This window comes from Rhinatrema bivittatum, chromosome 3 (assembly GCF_901001135.1).
Source record: "Rhinatrema bivittatum chromosome 3, aRhiBiv1.1, whole genome shotgun sequence".
Lineage (NCBI taxonomy): Eukaryota > Metazoa > Chordata > Amphibia > Gymnophiona > Rhinatrematidae > Rhinatrema > Rhinatrema bivittatum.
This window is the reverse complement of record NC_042617.1, coordinates 324,626,555-324,644,981: the sequence shown is the minus strand read 5'-3', so window position 1 is coordinate 324,644,981 and position 18,427 is coordinate 324,626,555.

The window sequence follows — 18,427 nt, the reverse complement described above, 5'->3', positions numbered from 1 at the left end:
AAAGCCATTCACCCGGGCTTAGTGCCCTCTTCCGACCAGCTACATCAGGGCTCCCACACTGTGCAGACTTTTAGCAGGGTTAAAGGAAGAAGGGGAGAAAAGCATGCACACAGGAGATTTTCAAAAGACGCAGACTGTTCTACACCTCCGCCTCCCTTGCCACTTTCAGAACTTTACACTAGTTAATTCTGAAATTGTAAATTACCTGCCAATCTGCACCATAAAAGTGTCTGCGTGCTTTACAACTAGACAGGTCATTTACAGACTGCCCCACAATATAACCCTCAGTCTGGCCAAGGAAATGAGCAAAGCATTGCTCTGGGATGCCGGGAGGGGGGGGGGTGTTTGAGGGAGGAGGATGTTGCAGTAGCAACACTGAAACATCAGGGGGCATCAGAAATCAGGCCAAGCTGCCACCACATGCAGCAGGGGAGGGAAGGGGGAGGTGCTGAAAATGACCCTGATGAGGTAAAGGGAGGCAGATGTCGGGGTGCTCAGGGCTCAGTAACAATAGCAAAAACCACATGATGAGAAGGAGGGGTGCTAGGATTAGAGCAGGCTGACAGACACAGGGTCGATGCTCCTCCTGCTGCCCTGGTACTGTGCAGAACTCCATATCAACATCTAAGGGGGCCGCATGCAATCAAACAGTGAGTCTCACCCAGGTGGCAACAGGAGGCAGACACCGCAGAAAGCATCAGTGAGAGGGCAGATCAGACTGACTGTGGTTAGGAGTGAGAGAGACAGGGAAGCGTGAGAGAGAGAGAGAGAGAGATGAGCGGCAGGGTAGGGGAAGGTACAACACCCTGAAATATCTGAACTCTCAAATCCTGTCAATGTTTTATCACTCAAACTTTTTCTCCAGATGGCCTCTCTTGGTATGATAGATAGCTTTAGTTGGCTAGGTAACTATTATTATTTAATACGGTGTGTACTGCAAATCTGCATCTATGTCACCTATGGTAGAGCCTCGGCTTTAAGCCCTTTCCGAGCTGTTTGTGGAATATAATTTCCCATTACAAACTCACTATTATCATGTACAATGGAGGGGGGGGGGGGGCGTATTATGAATCACTCTGTGGCAGAGTGCCTTACTGTTTGACCGGAGAGCTTGGAAAATATTCTTAGCCAGCCAAATTCTTTAATCAAAATGATGAAAATGTCATACTGGGAGTTTACTGAGACAGGTAGGGGTAAGTGCTTTATTTATTTATTTATTTATTTATTTAACAGCTTTTAATATACCGGTGTTCGCTTTATCCCTCCTTATTGCAAAATAGAATTCTGAATTACAATTAGATCTGGGGCTACAGGAAGGGCAAGACATGTTAGCCTTTCTATAAAAGCCAAATCTGACCCTTAACTTGTATAGTTAAAGGTGACCTAGAGAAATATGAATGTGCACGGGAACCAGGCTGCAGCAGAGACGGAGTGAAAGGATTCTGGTAGCAGAAGGATTTCTTTCTCTCTGTTTATTTTTGATGCATGTTTATAACTGCTTTGCAACTACGGATTGTCTCTGTACGAGCTGTACTTGTGAAATTGCTGTGACTTATTTTCGTTTTCTTAAATGAAGCGTGAAAAGAAAAGATAATATGCCAAACAGCGATTATTGGGGAGGGGAGGGGGGAACACTGTGAAGAGCCTGCGTTGCTTGCGATATACGGGAATGTTTTTAGCTGGTGCACACGGCATCCAGTTTTCAAAAAAGGGGAAGCCACCTGCATTGTTCCCCTTTGAAAATGAGCAGTCACGTAAGTGCTCACACTTCCAGTGCCCGCAGCACTGGAAGTGCTCACACTTCCAGTGCTGCAGGGGCACTTCCCCCTCTCCCCCTGCAGCCAGGCAGGGGGAGAGGGGGAAGGTCACAGACGGGATTTTTTGAATTTAGTAAGTATGGTCATGTTAAAGAGTATACTGTGTGAGGGGTGGTTTTAGAAATAAGTAAGGGTGTTACTCATATATTTGTGTGTTTTAGGTGCTCGACTGTGAATAGGAATACCTTTCTTAGAGGATAATAAGTTTGTCAAAGATTTTCCCTGAAGAAGCCCTGGTAGGGTGAAACAAGGCACCTTGTTAGGGTGAACATCGTTGGAGTGGGGTAAATAATGCCGGAATAAAGCAATGGAAACATCGAAGTAGATGGGATGCAGTTATTGTATTAAGGGGCGGATTTTCAGAGCCCTGCTCGCCTAAATCCGCCCAAAACCGGGCGGATTTAGGCGAGCAGGGCCCTGCGCGCCGGTGAGCCTATTTTACATAGGCTCACCGGCGCGTGCAGAGCCTCGGGACTCGCGTAAGTCCCGGGGTTCTCCAAGGGGGGCGTGTCGGGGGCGTGTCGGGGCGGGCCCGGTCGTCGCGGCGTTTAGGGGGTGTGTCGACAGCGTTTTGGGGGCGGGTACGGGGGCATGGCTACGGCCCGGGGGCGTGGCCGCACCCTCCGTACCCGCCCCCAGGTCGCGTCCCGGCGCGCAAGAGGCCCGCTGGCGCGCGGGGATTTACGCCTCCCGGAGGGAGGCGTAAATCCCCCGACAAAGGTAAGGAGGGGGCTTAGACAGGGCCGGGTGGGTGGGTTAGGTAGGGGAAGGGAGGGGAAGGTGAGGGGAGGGCAAAAGGAAGTTCCCCCCGAGGCCGCTCCGATTTCGGAGCGGCCTCGGAGGGAACGGGGGTAAGCTGCGCGGCTCGGCGCGCGCCGGCTATACAAAATCGATAGCCTTGCGCGCGCCGATCCCGGATTTTAGCGGATACGTGCGGCTCCGCACGTATCTACTAAAATCCAGCGTACTTTTGTTGGCGCCTGGAGCGCCAACAAAAGTACGCCTATTCGCGGTTTTTGAAAATCTACCCCTAAGTGTTTAAAAGTGAGCAAGCAATGAAACATAATCCTGGATTTTTTGGGGTATAGGTTTTATGAGTATGAATGAGATGTGAATGCAGATATGTGGTTTGTTTTATTTATTTATTTATAGCTTTTTTTATACCGATATTAGTAGCAACCTCATATCAGTTTACATTAGAACTAAAGGTTGAAAGTTTACAAATAACAGGTTACGGGGATGGGATAAAAGGAACTAAGAAAGCAAGCAGAAAACTGTTGAGTTAAAAAGGCATAACAGTTGCAAAAAAGAACATAGCAACAATAAAACAGTAGTAGTAATATAGTGTAACAATGTAACAGACTGATATACAATGCTAAATATCTTGGGGTAAAGTGTTAGGATATGTCCGTATGATAATATATATGTGAATCATATGAATTGATTGTAGTGACATGTCCACAATTATTTGATTGATGATGTTTTTGTATTTTTGATAAAGTTGTATACTATAATGTATTATGCTAATAGGAATAAGTACAATAGAAAATTTAAATACTAAAATAAAAAATAAAAAATAAATGTATGCAAAATTGATTTTTGCTTGTATGGAATTTATATACATGGTGTTGCATACAATGAATTCTATTGTCTAGAACTAGATGGTTTTTATGATTTCTGATTCCCACTGTTGAGGTGGTATTCTGATTATTGGGGGATCTGGGATATCTCTCGTAGTATTTCGCCAGATCCTGCTGGATTTGTCCATCCATGCAGTTACCGAACATCTTATACATGTGGGGGGGTTTTATGAATCATTTGGTATCTTCTTTTGGATCTGGAAGCGCGTTTCCGTTCGGGCAGGTTTGAAGTCAGGGAGCAGAGGAAGGGAAGGTCCCCAGGTCCAGGCACATTGTTTCCAGGTCTGCAACAGAGTGCCCTGCTAATGCTGCGCTAGGTCAGACCTGCCCTTCCTGTGAGCTCGGGAAGTGCTGAAACTGCAGAAAACAAGCAGGAGCTACAGATGAACGCAAGCGACTTACATACACAGGCAGGTCTGTCAAGGCTTACTGCAAAATACACTTTCTATCCAGTCCAGAGAACTAATTAATCTCAAGTGCATGCAGTTTTTAACACTAACTGCGTGCTTGGAAAACATAAAGATTACTATGCCTATCTGAAACGCTATACTGCATGAACGCTATAAGAACATACGAGGTGCTATGCGGGGTCACAACAAGCGTCCATCGAGTCCAGCATCCCGTCTCAGATAGTAGCCAGTCTGGATCATTAGGAAGTAACAGGCAGATTCTAATAGGAAAGTCCATTCCCTGCTGCTCACTCTTGGAAGAGGGGAGGACACCCTGACTAATTAATTTTATTTATTTAACTAATAATTGTTAATGGACATACCTGGGAACTTTTGATTTCCAGTCACCCTGAGATTGATGCGGATTGAAGAGGGTGGAGAGCTGTGCACACGCACGCCAGTAGCAGCATGCACACAAACTTTCTCACACACACTACACACATTTGCATGTCACTCGTGCTCTCTCTTTCACACGTATACATGCTCATAAAAACATAAGAAGTTGCCCTACTGGGTCAGATAGATGGTCCATCAAGCCCAGCATCCTGTTTCCAACAGTGACCAATCCAGGCAACAAGAACCTGGCAAGTACCCAAAAACTAAGTTTATCCCATGCTACTGATGCCAGTAATAGCAGTGGCTATTCCCTACGACATTGACCTATATACTGGTTCCACCCCACTTATGATTTTATAGATCTCTAACATATCCCCCCTCAGCTGTCTCTTCTCCAGGCTGAAATGTCCTAGTCCATTTAGCTTTTCTTCATAAGAGAGCCATTCCACGCCGTATCTTTTCTAGCTCTATTATATGTTTTTTTGAGATCGGGGCAACCAAATCTGCAACCAATACTCAAGGTGCGGGCGCACCATAATTCGATACATAGGCATTATGATCATAAGGCAAGCAACTCAAGGATGTATCTCATTTGAGCAGGCTCATGCCCATCCTTATTCATCAACTGCTACTGTAGAGACACGACACATTAAACTGAAACCGCAATGTCATATACTCTGATCCCATTCCTTTCCATTCCTCTTGCTCTGCCTTGTTCACCTCCAGTTGTAATTTAGTGCTGGGTCATTGACCTGGAACTGTTTAGTTCAGTTTATTAGGATTAATATACTTCCTTTCTCATGAAATCAAGGCGTTTTATGATCAAAACCAGCAAGCGTAATATATATAACATGATACATCTAAGTACATGAAAACTAAACAAGGCATATAAACAACATTAAACAATCATAGCTAAAAATACTGAGCGCTGCTAAAAGCATAACAACTATAAATACAATAACATCAAACAATCGTATACAAAATAACAGTAAAAGCACCCAGACTTTGTTGCAACCGTCCCTTCCCGACAGCTTCACTCCGCCTACCTTTCTTTCTTTACACCTCCTCTCGCTATGGATGGACGCCTGGCTGCCGCGGCATCTGCCTGCCGTCCTCTCCGTCATCACCGGACCTGCTTGGGCGCTGCCTCCCGCCATGCTCCGCTGGTACCTTAGGGTGCGCGTGCCACGCGGCCCTCACTCTTATTTCCTACTTGGCGCGAACCTCAGGGGCGTCCCCCTGTGATGACATCACGCTGCCCGGATATTTAAAGCCTACGATATTTGCTAGCCTTTGGGTTAGCAAGGGGGAATCTTACGGATGGGATTCGCTCTCCGTACCCAGCTACTCTGCCTCTCCAATCTTCCACTGGACTCTTAACGCTAACGGGGTACCCGCTCCTCAGGGGCCTCACTTGCTTTTCAGGTCGCTATCAGGAAACCAGTACTCACTCCTCGAGGGCCCATGTTCCCTGACTCGCTGCCTGCTCCTACCTTCTCTTCTGCCTGGAAGGATTCGCTATCTTCAACACCAGTGAGTACTACCATCTCCACCTCAGAGCTGTTCCCTGGAGCCAGGTACTCGCTCTTCGAGGGCCTGCCTCCATTCCAGCCCTAGTGCCATCTCCTACGTGGAACTGCTGTGTTAGTAAATTACCTTCAAGCCTCTCAGCTCTCAGGGATCAAGTACTCGCTCCTCGAGGGCCTGCTCTCCCTATCCTGGGGTTCTCCATACTGGGGCTTGTGCATATTCCACTGTACTCATTATTCGCAATTCTTTCCACTACAGCACTGCTACCGGAGGAGTCGCTGTTCCATCGCCTGAGGGATACTAGCCCAGCCGGGCTACTTCTACTGTTCACCACTGCCACCTCTGGTGGCTTCATCACATTGTCTAATAAAAGATCAATCTCTGTGTTTGTGTGTCCTGAGCTGAGCCTGACCTGTGGCCCCTCACGGGACTTCCCCCCGTGGGCATGGTCAGCTGCCACAGTGTCCAAGGGTCCACCCAAACCTCACTAATTATAACAGACACACAAAATAGCATTAAACAATCGCACAGAAAAACAATGCTAAAAACACTCATAAAAGAAGCACATTTATAAATAAGGCATGAAGGAGTAGCCTAGTGACTAGAGCAGGGGGCTCAGACCCAGAGAAACCAGTGTTCAAATCCCAGTGTTGCTCTTTGTGACATTGAGCAAATCACGTCACTCTCCATTGCCTCAGGTACAAAATTAGATTATGAGCCCTGTGGGGATAGGGAAATATCTACAGTACTTGAATGTAATCTGCTTTGAAGTACCAAAAAGTGGAATAGCAAAAATAAAAGAGTAATTTTGTTGTTTTACAGCTTTTGACTTTTCATGCTAATTACAGAGTACCTATCAATGTAGTGATAATCAGCTTAGCTCACAATGGGATGATGAGGAATTCATAGGGGTGGGTTGGAATTGTCTATATTTTGTTATATTTTTAATGATTTTGTTTTAAATATGTGAATTTTGCATTTTGTTTAAACTATGGTCTTTGTACATTGCTTTGGGTCATAGTTTATCATCTGTAAAGCGATTCAGAAATGCTATTAAAATAAATGTATTTATTTATTTAGATATCTAAACAGAAGGCCTATTTAAATAGCTGGGATTTCACCCCTTTCCTAAAATGTCTCAATTTTGGCATCAGCAGCCTGCATTTGCAGAATAGAAGGAAGGAACATAGGTGAATCTCCTAGGCCATGGGAGGATGACGTGGCATCAGCAGCCTGGACAGGCTGAAGAGAAACAGAGGCTGCCTCAGTGGCCACTGTGGGTCAAGTGGGGCAAGGGAATAAGAAGAAAAGGGACCTCCAATTTTCTGAATCCCTTGGTACCCCACAGACCTGAAATCTGCTACTCTCCTCCACCCCAATAATCAAGACCATTCCCACCCTCTCCTCCTCTGATTCTTTCTCTCTCATTGCCACCTACCCAACCAACCTCAGCACTCCAACACTACTAACACAAAACAGTGAGCGGGGACCCCCGTCTCCAGCCGAGAATCCGGGGGGAAGGGGGGCAGAGATACCCCATTGCCTGTGAGTGCAAAGCCACAGGCTCACTCGATCCCTGCACGCTGCCAGTGGTAACAGCAGTGCCAGCAGCACAGCTTGAGCTCCAGGGTTAGTTGAGGGGGGAGAGGTGGCGAGGAGGGGTGGGAATGAAACAGACTGGAGGTGACTGGGGCAGATAGGATTGGATGCCTAGAGGAAATCAGGAACAGGCCTGCTCAGTCTCTCTCCTCGCATCACTGTTTCCATACGTATTCCTCTCCCATCTGCAGCAACACAGTAAACATGGCAGAGAGAGAGAGACCATCTGACCCATCCAGTCTGCCTTGTTATCTATTCCACAGTACTAAGGATACAATACAGCAACAAGCCGCAGAGCATGACCGCCTGCAAGACTTCTCCTCATTCAAGACTGTCTCTTTATTATACTCCATCTTGGTGAAAAGAGCACACGAGATCCCCCCCTTAGCGCCCCCCAGCACCCACCCTTCCCATACCAAACCCCACTGCTCTATAGTAATCTAAACAACCAGCACTGGGAGAGGCTGTTCCCCAAACCAGGGGTGTGGGGTGACTGCTGAAGTTGGTGGTGCACCAGAAAATGTGCTGCTGCCAGGTGCCCTAAAACACAGTCCACCCTCCTGCATTACCTGGTGAGCACTACTTTCTCTGATGCGATAGGCCTATCAAATTTATGCTCACAGCAAGCCAAGCCTTAGACGGAAGATTAGCTAAATCCATCCCTTATAATAGTTGCCTAATCCTCTACCAGCAGTTACAATAAAATATGTGAATGAAAACATATTTTCTGCAGGAACATTCAAAACCGCTTTCTGCATGCAAGTGAAATTGATAAAGAGCAAACTTCGGTTTAAAATAAAAATGAAGAAGAGATAATGATAATGCCATAAAAGCCAGGGATAAGTATCAACATTTTCACAACAAGAATTAAAGTTACACAAGAACTGGACCTTTAAAATACAGACAGACCCTCACCTAACAGAGAATAGAAATGTGCCAACAAAAACTGAACTGGAAACCACAAGCCCAACTGTGTTAATGCAGTGCAACAATGGAAAAACAGAAACATCATCATTCCTCTCAAAACATCAAGCATCAAAATCGAAGATATTAAAACAATATCATCCATAGTGTTAAAACCATGCTAATAAAAAGATTAATCGCCCAGATATTAAAGGTTTACACGCGTGGCCGGGCCTCGCGTACACCGGGTGAATTTTCAAAGGGGCCCAGTCATGTGCGTAAACCCCGGTCCGTGCACAAGTGCCGGGCCTCTTCAAAGGGGCGGAGGCCGGCCAGGACAGCAGCCATTAGCCACCTTCCGGGGGAAGCACGCTCTGGCGTAAATTACTTCTGCTCCAGAGGTGCAGTAAATAATAAAAAAAATTGAAGCCAAGTAGGTTAGGTTTAGGGGGTGGGGAGGAGAGGGGAAGGGGGGAGGAAGGTTAGGCAGGGGGTTAGGGAAGTTCCCTCCCAGTCCGCTCCTTAATTGGAGCGGACTGGGAGGGAAATGGGGAAGGCCCGAATGCATCGCCGCGCAGAGTTTGCATAAATTCATCCCTCCCCTTGCGCGCGCGGCCCACACATGCGCGCGTGGATTATAAAATCCACGCGCGCATGTGCGCACAGCCACCCGATTTTATAATATGCACACGCCGGCATGCACATAGTATAAAATCGGCGCGTCCATGTGCACGCTCCAGGAACCGCGTGCACATGGACGCGCATGCACAAGTTTTAAAATCTACCCCTAAATGTCAAAACAGCTAACGAACATCCAATAATTAAAAAAAAACTTGCGTACATTTGTTCTAATATTTCCCAAACACCAATAAAATATTTCAAAACACCTGATGAATAAAACATCCAATAATGAAATAATGTTCTAATATTAAAAAAAAAAACATTTAAAAACAATAGAAACATCAAATTACACCCATAATTAACTAATAAGGATTTAAAAAATCTCCTGCTTTCCATACCTGGTATCTTGATTTCCGGTCACCCTGAGATTATCATGAATTAGGGGAGGTAGGGCCACACAAACTATCTTCTTTCTCTCCCTCACTCACACACACATACTAACACATTCATTCTCTCAGACATTCCCCTCTCTCATATACATGACAATTCTTTCACTCATACTCCCTCCCTCTCACACACACAGGCTCTGTCTTCCTCATACACACATTAGGCCAAATTTTAAAAGGTGTGCGCAGGCGTACATTTGTTCGCGCAACAACAAATCTACGCCCGGTTTTATAACAGGGTCTCGTACAGACATATACTCACACTCAGGCTCACACAAACACACAGGCATACAAGATCTCACACAGACACACATACATGCACAAAGGCTCTCACACATACAGACTCTTGTACAGATATATATACACACACCCACAAGCTCTCGCACAGACACATACATAAGCACACAAGCTCTCACACACATATGCACACAGGTTTTCACACAAGTATGCACATACCCACAGGCTCTCACACAGACACACATGATCTCCCACAGACGTAGATACACAAACACACACAGCCTCCTTTTTGCTTCAGGCCGTATCGGGATGGACTCTGCTATGGTCCTGCCAGCCTCTTCTTCACTTCCTGCCATGGTGGGATGGGCCCTGCCATGGCACCGCTGGCCTCTTTTTTGCTTTGGGATGTGGTGGGATGGGCACCACCATGGCCCAGCCAGGCTTCCTGCCCTGGGAAGGGAGTGGTCTGTGCGTACCTGCAGGAAAAGTTATCCACAAGTGCCAGTGCAGAACTTTCCTCGTGCACACGTGCAGCTGAGAGGGAACATTACTGGTGGTCAGTAGCACTGTTGTTCAGGGGGCAGAGCCAGGGAAGATGCGATAGCTCCCAAGCTGGCAGTATACAGCACACACCCCATTTTAAAGTTGGTGGTGCCTGTGCACCACTGTGCACTATGGACGCTATGCCCATGCCTCAAACATCCAGCCTCCTCAGTACCCAGCACAGCCTGCCAAAGAGACGGGACGACTTCAGTGCCTGTGTTTCCCCTAGGACTGACTGGGCTCTGCGTGCGATTGCCTCAGTAAAGAAAATGTTTAGATTTCACAAGAACCATTCCCCTTGATTTTCTATGGCACAATGAGGCCAGAAGCAAGTACTGAGGAGATTAGACAGAAAATGGCAGAAAAGGTCAAACTGATGAGCGTATGCACCATGGAGAAAGCAGGCTTTGTGTTACAGACAAATGATTACAGAAACTAAGAAGCAATATTTCAAAGATCAGCTGAAGCAATCACTGAATGAGCCTAGCCAGCTGTTTCATATGGTGAAACCTTTATTAAACTCGAGACTGCCAGTTTGTGGTATAGAAAATACAGCTACAGAATGTGATCGATGTTTGCAGTTTTTCTATGGAGAAGATGGATAAGATTAGGGATCAGATGCACAGACAGAGGGAAATTTTCATTTGAGTTAAAGCAGGCCACTACCTGCCCCCTACTTAAAAAGGCAGGTTTAAATGCGGTTAATGTAGCTTTTATCATCCTATTTTAAAAATGCCATTCTTTTTGTTTAATTATAATCTTTAATGCTATTTTCAAAACTGAACTCATAAATCACTGCAAATGACCTGCTAAAAATTTGGTTAACCTGTCCACAGTACAGCGTTGCTTACACAATAATGATCTACATAGGAGAGCAGTCAGAAGGAAAACGTTTCTATGACCTCATCACAAAAATCATCATCTAAAATATGCAAAACAAAAGCTTGATAAGCCTGAATCCTTTTGGAACAAAGTGCTTTGAACTGATGAAACAAAAATTGATCTGTTTTACTTCAACCACACAAAATACTGTATTAACTTCCATTTCTAAACAATGTTTCTGACAATTTAAATTGCTAGCTGGAAGCTTTCAGAGAATTTTTTTTTTTTTGTTACAGCTGTCCCTTATTTTGTAAGAGTGAATTATCTTCATTTTCAAATGCTCATACATCTGCTACTTAGGGAAACCCATGATTGTTGAAAGGAGACAGAACGATTACAACCTGAGAGGTTAGAAAGGTCAGAGTATTTGTTCAACCATGGAATTGTTCTCCACTGATTAACTGAAGGCCTAATGAGTCAATCAACTTTTTGGGCCTTATTAATTAAAAAAAAAGTAATGATTCAACTGTAAGGGTGTCCAAACTTTTGCATGAACTATATTCACTGTTTTATTATTTTCAACCTGTTAAAAATCTGCAACTAAATACATAATTTTGCATTAAAAATTGCAGAAAGATGTTGCAAAGCTTTGTACCATATCAAGGTTCTGTCAGCTTCTGCTCACTTAAAGATTCACAGAAACATGTAGTTTGACCAAGGGTGCCTAAAATTTGCATACAACTGTATTTGGCACCATTGGCGCATCCGATCAGGTTGTTTTGATATCAAATATTTCTAGTGTGTGTCATGTAACATCTCAGCACTATCCCTAACACCCTCAGGATAACCAGGTAGCCGCCCTCTGAGTGGCCTGCCTGCACCGGCACACCGTGCATCTACAATGGCAGCCTCCCACCTGTTGGTAATTGTTTGATTCGAATTTCCTACCACCTCCTGCCGTTGATGCAGAGAGTAATGTTGGAGTTGCTAGTAATCTCATTAAATTAGTAATCTGGTTAAAATTAGTAATTAGTAATTAATAGTAATTAATAGTAATAAAATTAGTAATTAGTAATTAATAAATTAGTAATCTGGTTAAAATGCTTATAGTCGTTCTACAATTCCTCCCCTTTCATATCCAAGTTATTTTTTCATGTTTTTTGTAACTTTCTCACATCCAAAATATTGTTATAATATTTGTTAAGTTTCATACTATATTTGTTCTTGTATTGGGAAATGTTCTTTACTTTGTTACTCTCTGCCTTTACTCACATTGTTAATTGTAAACCGGGTTGATGTGATTCCTATCATGAAACTCGGTATAATAAAAATAACAAATAAATAAAATAAATAAATAAATATTTGTTGCTGTGGAGTGGATTCCTAAAAGAGAGAATTTTCAACACCATAGGAAGTTCGCACACAGAATAGCTCCCTGCTTTCCGTGCAGCAGCTCCACTGTGCAAGAGAGCCACGGCTGAGTGAGTACTCCTGCCCAACGAGCACTTGGATCCAGCAAGGAACAGAGAGTGGTCGCCAGTGAGAAGCCAAGTCCATCTGGAGAATGGGGAGTAAGAACAACCTCTTTCTGGAGCAGAAGACAAGGCACCCACGAGGGAACCAAGTAAGGGTGCCTCAGGAAAGCCAATAGCCACATCACTCTTCCCCAAAGGAGAGAGAGAGCGCAACATGAACCAGGTCATCCAGACCCCAGAAAAGCCCCCTACTCCCCTTATGGGAGTGGGGCACAGTGACCAACCCAGGAGGTTCTCTCTGCATCATAAACAATCAATTGTGGCCGCCTTGTTGGACAGCAAGGCCCCCACAGCAACCAAACATAAAGATGCCAGCAAAGTGGTCCAGTTGATCCCCGCTGCCTTATCCCCCTCCATCTTCTCAGCTCCCCTAAAGGGACCTGCAAGGAGTCGAAGGGATTCCTGAGAATCAAGGCTCCAGCCTGAGCAATGAACTTGTAAGGGACTGTGCCCTGGAAGCTCCCCCAAAAAGGGGATCCTGAGTGTAAGCCAAAACAGGAGGGGGCCCATAAAAGTCTAACTCTTCCCCAGAGGGGAATGAAACCCAACAATACTGCTCCAGAATCTACCCAAAGGTGGAGGGAATAGGAGCGGAGTCTCTGCAAAGACATCCCAGTGCACCAGCAACTGCAGTGCAAAAACAAATGATGTCTTCCAACAAGAAACGCACACCAGGGGTGTCGCACCCTGCACTGGATCTGCACCTTGCATTTCAATGTCTTGCACCTGTACAGTAGAACTCCGCCATACTGATGGCGGCACGTACACATTCTACATTGCAGCACCTGTTACCGGGGAGCGCTGGGAAAGCGGTCCCCCTTAGAGGGAGTGTGCCCTTGGGCCTCTGGCATGACCCTGTGCCAAGGGTAGGTGTAGCGTGGGTGGCGAGAGACAACCCAACCCCCAGCCGGGCCTGCATGTCTCTGGAACCAACTGTGGAGGGTTGGTGATGAACAGTCCTCCGACCGTTCCCGGCCCTTTCAGACCTGCCGCTGGGATGGCAAGAGGCAGCAGGCCGGACTCAGGGCGTGGGCAGACGAAGGTTCAGAAATAGACGACAAAGACTCAGGAACCATAGACGTAGACATAGACTCCGGAACATAGAAGGTTCAGACAGTAGCACGGTCCCTCAGGGCGCCCTACACAGCCAGTACCACTGGTCTGGTCACGGACCACCCCGTCCCACAACCGCGGAAGCGGAACCAGCGCAGGGAAGGAAGAATGCTGCAAAAGCAGTCCAGGGTAATGTACTGCACACCGGCAGTCTGAAGCGATACAGGCAGAGACGTTATTATCCACCAGTATCCAGGGGTAGATCTTCTCGTCCGCAGCAAAGATCTCAACCCAGACAGCCTAGAGCTGCTAGGCCTCAACCGCCACTGCAGACGGGACCGGCTGCAGGGTTTTGAGGCCACCACCAGAGACCAAAGCCATTTCCACAATCCAAAACTGAACCTGCCAGTAGGAGGCCGAGTTTTCTCCTTCTACAACCATTGGTTTCAGATAACAACAGACCAATGGGTACGCTCAATAATATCTCGAGGTTACCAACTCAATTTCCTCTCAACTCCAAAAGATTCTCCTCCAAAACCTCTTTCATTACACGAAACTCACATAATTCATCTACAAGCAGAATTATCCACCCTTCTGAGAGCCAGAGCTGTAGAACTGGTGCCCCGGACTCAGCAGGGCAGAGGATTCTACTCCCATTATTTCCTCATTCCAAAGAAAACCGGAGGCTTACGTCCCATCCTAGACCTCAGAAATCTCAACAAATTTCTAAAGCAAGAAAAGTTCAGGATGGTCTCTCTAGGCACCATGCTTCCACTTCTTCCAACAGGAGATTGACTTTGTTCTCTGGATCTACAAGATGCTTACGCTCACATTCCAATTTCCCCCCTCATCGCAAGTATCTGCGCTTCCTGGTGGGTCATCAACATTTCAGTACAGAGTACTACCATTTGGACTTGCCTCAGCTCCCAGAGTATTCACAAAATGCCTGGCAGTAATAGCAGCACACTTACACAAGGAAAGTGTCCACGTCTTCCGCTATCTAGCGACTGGCTCATCAGAAGTCAATCTCAAAAAGGAGCTCTGACTTCTCTCAACCGAACAATTACTCTACTTCACTCCATGGGGTTTCTCATCAATTATCAAAAGTCCCATCTCATACCGTCTCACCTGCTTCAATTCATCGGAGCAGAATTGAACACCATCCTCTCAAAAGCCTTTCTACCCGAGGATTGGGCAGAAACCCTTTCCCTATTGGCAAACTCGGACCTCCACAGTTCATGTCACTCCTATGGCAAGACTAGCCATGAGAATAACCCAATGGACATTAAGGTCACAATGGATACAAGCCATTCAACCACTGTCCTCTCCAATTCACGTAACCCACCAGCTACGTTCATCTCTACTTTGGTGGGAGAACAAGGACAACTTGCGCAAGGGCCTACCCTTCCAGCAACCAGTCCCACAGATACCTTTAACTACAGATGCATCCACCTTAGGTTGGGGAGTTCACATAGACAATCTCCAGACCCAAGGTACTTGGACAAAACTCGAAGCAACATTTCAAATCAATTTCCTGGAACTTCGAGCTATACGTTATGTGCTGCATGCGTTCAAAGACTGCCTTTCACACAAGACCGTTCTGATTCAAATGGACAACACAGTAGCAATGTGGTAACTGAACAAACAAGGAGGTACGGGCATGTATCTCCTTTATCAGGAAGCCGCGCAAATTTGGGACTGGGCCCTGACACATTCCATATTTCTCCGGGCAACTTATCTAGCGGGCATCCACAATGTAGTGGCAGATCTTCGTCAGTTCCAACCACACGAGTGGTCCCTGGATCCCTTAGTAGCGACCAGGATCTTTCAACGTTGGGGGCAACCAACAATAGACCTCTTTGCATCACACCTGAATTACAAAGTGGACAAGTTCTGCGAACTGCACAGACAGACACCAGCCAGCCAAGGACGCCTTTGCTCGCCCTTGGAACTCAGGCCTTCTATACGCGTATCCTCCAATACCGCTCATAACCAAAACTCTAGTGAAGCTACAACAGGACAAGGGGTCCATGATACTCATAGCCCCGTATTGGCCTCGACAACTATGGTTTCCCATACTTTTAGACCTCTCAATCAGAGAACCAATTCGCCTGGGTGTAGCTCCCACTCTCATAACTTAGGATCAGGGTCGGTTGCACCATCCCAACCTTCAATCCCTATCCCTGACAGCGTGGATGTTGAAAGCTTGATCTTACAACCACTCAGTCTTTCAACCAATGTCTCTCAAGTGCTTATAGCTTCACGTAAACCTTCAACACGAAAAAACTATTCTTCGAAATGGAAAAGGTTTGTCTTGTGGTGCACACAAAAGGACATAGACCCTTTCTCCTGCCCCACACCTTCTCTACTAGACTGTTTATGCCATTTTTCAGACCCTGGTCTCCAGACCTCATCTGTAAGAGTACACTTAAGTGCAATCTCAGCTTACCATAACAAGATGGGAGATGCACCAATATCCATACAACCTCTTGTTAGTAGGTTTATGAGAGGTTTAACTCACCTTAAACCACCAATTCGGCCACCAGTCACAGAATGGGACCTTAATCTGATCTTAACAAGGCTTATGCGTTCTCCTTTTGAACCCATGACGTCCTGTGATCCTAAATTTCTCACATGGAAGACTATCTTCCTTATAGCCATTACATCAGCTAGAAGGGTTAGTGAGTTACAAGCACTTGTCACGTACTCACCCTATACAAAATTCCTACATGATAGAGTGGTTCTCCGGACACATCCAAAATTCCTCCCCAAGATAGTTACGGAATTCCACTTGAACCAATCCATAGTTTTGCCCACATTCTTTCCAAGGCCTCATTCTCACCAAGGGGAACGGGCCTTACATACCTTGGACTGTAAACGTGCACTAGCATATTACTTAGACCGCACTGCAGTCCACAGGAAATCCACTCAACTCTTTGTATCTTTGATCCAAACAAACCGGGTAAAGCAGTGGGCAAACACACTTTCTCCAACTGGCTAGCAGATTGCATACAGTTCTGCTATGAAAAAGCAGGCCTTCCTCTCCAAGGGTGAGTAAAGGCATATTCAGTAAGAGCATGTCAACCTCAGTAGCACACTATCGTTCAGTGCCAATTCTTGACATATGTAAAGCGACAACATGGAGTTCTCTTCACACCTTTGCAGCTCATTACTGTTTGGACAAAAAAGGACGACAAGATGCAGCCTACGGACAATCTGTCTTAAAGAACTTGTTTCCAGTATAACCCCAACTCCTTCTACATCCAACCTGCTGTGATCTTCAGCTGCCTCATTTTCACCAACAATACTTCAGTGTTGCTGCACTACAAAATGACTCAACCTCTAGCTTGCTAATCACCCATATGTGAGGACTAGCATCCTGCTTGTCCTGGGATAAAGCAAAATTGCTTACCTTGTAATAGGTGTTATCCCAGGACAGCAGGATGTAGTCCTCACGAAACTCACCCGCCACCCCGTGGAGTTGGGTCCAAAACGTTTTATTATTTTATTTTTTGCAAAAGCTTATTGCTACATACGAGACTGAAGGGAGACCCCTGTGGCTGAGAATATCATGGCATGCTGGGCATGCTCAGTGGGCTCAGAGTGCCAGTGAAAAGTTTCTAGAAACTTTGACAGAAAGTTTTCTGCAATAGGGCTCCATCAATGACGTCACCCATATGTCAAGACTTCATCCTGCTGTCCTGGGATAACACCTATTACAAGGTAAGCAATTTTGCTTTACGTCCTTGTCAGCGTCAGTTCCTCTGGGAGAGGGAAAGACAGTGCAGAGGGAGGAATGCAAAGGTCAGGATTCAAAGATGTTTCTTCCTCATGTGGCCAAGCCCCAACCCATTCGTGTTCCGAGCAGCGATAGACCCGCTAGTCCCAACATCATCCCAGGAATTGTATGTTGTTGGAAGGGGGGGGGGGGGGGGGGGCACAGAATCAGAACGGACATGACCCCTCCTCTTACCCATCATGAGAAAAAAAAAACAAGAAAAAGAAATTAAAGATCATTAAGAGTCCAGAGAACAATAAGCAGCAGTCAAGTAGAGTTGCCCAAAAACTGGAGTATAGGGGTGTGCGCCTTTGGCAGCGTGTGCCGGCTGGGCACCCCTTTATGAGATACAAATCTGTGCCTCTTACTGACATCAGGCAGCGTTTCAGGAGAGCAAGCCTGGATGTTCCCTATAGATTCAGGCAGCAAGCAGGAAGAGGAAAGTCCTGCATACCCAAGAAATGATTTTAAATAAAAAAATAAATAAAGCATGACTGCATAAATTAAAACTTAAGGCTTGCTTTTTGCAACTTTGTTTGATTGATCAAGTGTGTGCACTTTTTGGCATATAAGAGATCCAGACTACAGTCCGAGCGTTAGAATTGACAACAGGACTACTGTAAGCTTATTGGCAGGGTTGCCAAAGAAATATTTACACTGTGTGCAGTTAGGTCAGAATGCATAGGTGCGGCTACTTGCCGGGGTTAAGTATGGGGTCAGCATTTCTTGTATTTTAAGGTATTTACACTGGCTGCCTGTCTTTTATCAAATTGCTTTGAAGACTGTATGTTTGGTTTTAAGGCGCTCCAAAGGATGGGAGTTGGTTATCTGAAGGAGCATTTCAGCCTTTATACACCAGGATGTAACTTGCAGTCCTTGCCGGGGGGTTTGTTGGTTGCTCCTGCTCTAAAGGAGGCCATTGGTTGTGAACACTGGAGAGGTCTCTTAGATTTTTAGGCCCTACCTCTAGAGTTGAGGAAGTGTCAGGGTTATCTGGAGCTCCTAAAAAGATGCAAAAGCTTTTTTGTAAAGGAAGCATTTTCTTGAATATTTTGATTTGTTATTTTATAGTTGTAATATTTATGAATGCTGTACCTTGTTCAAGGATGTTTAGTATT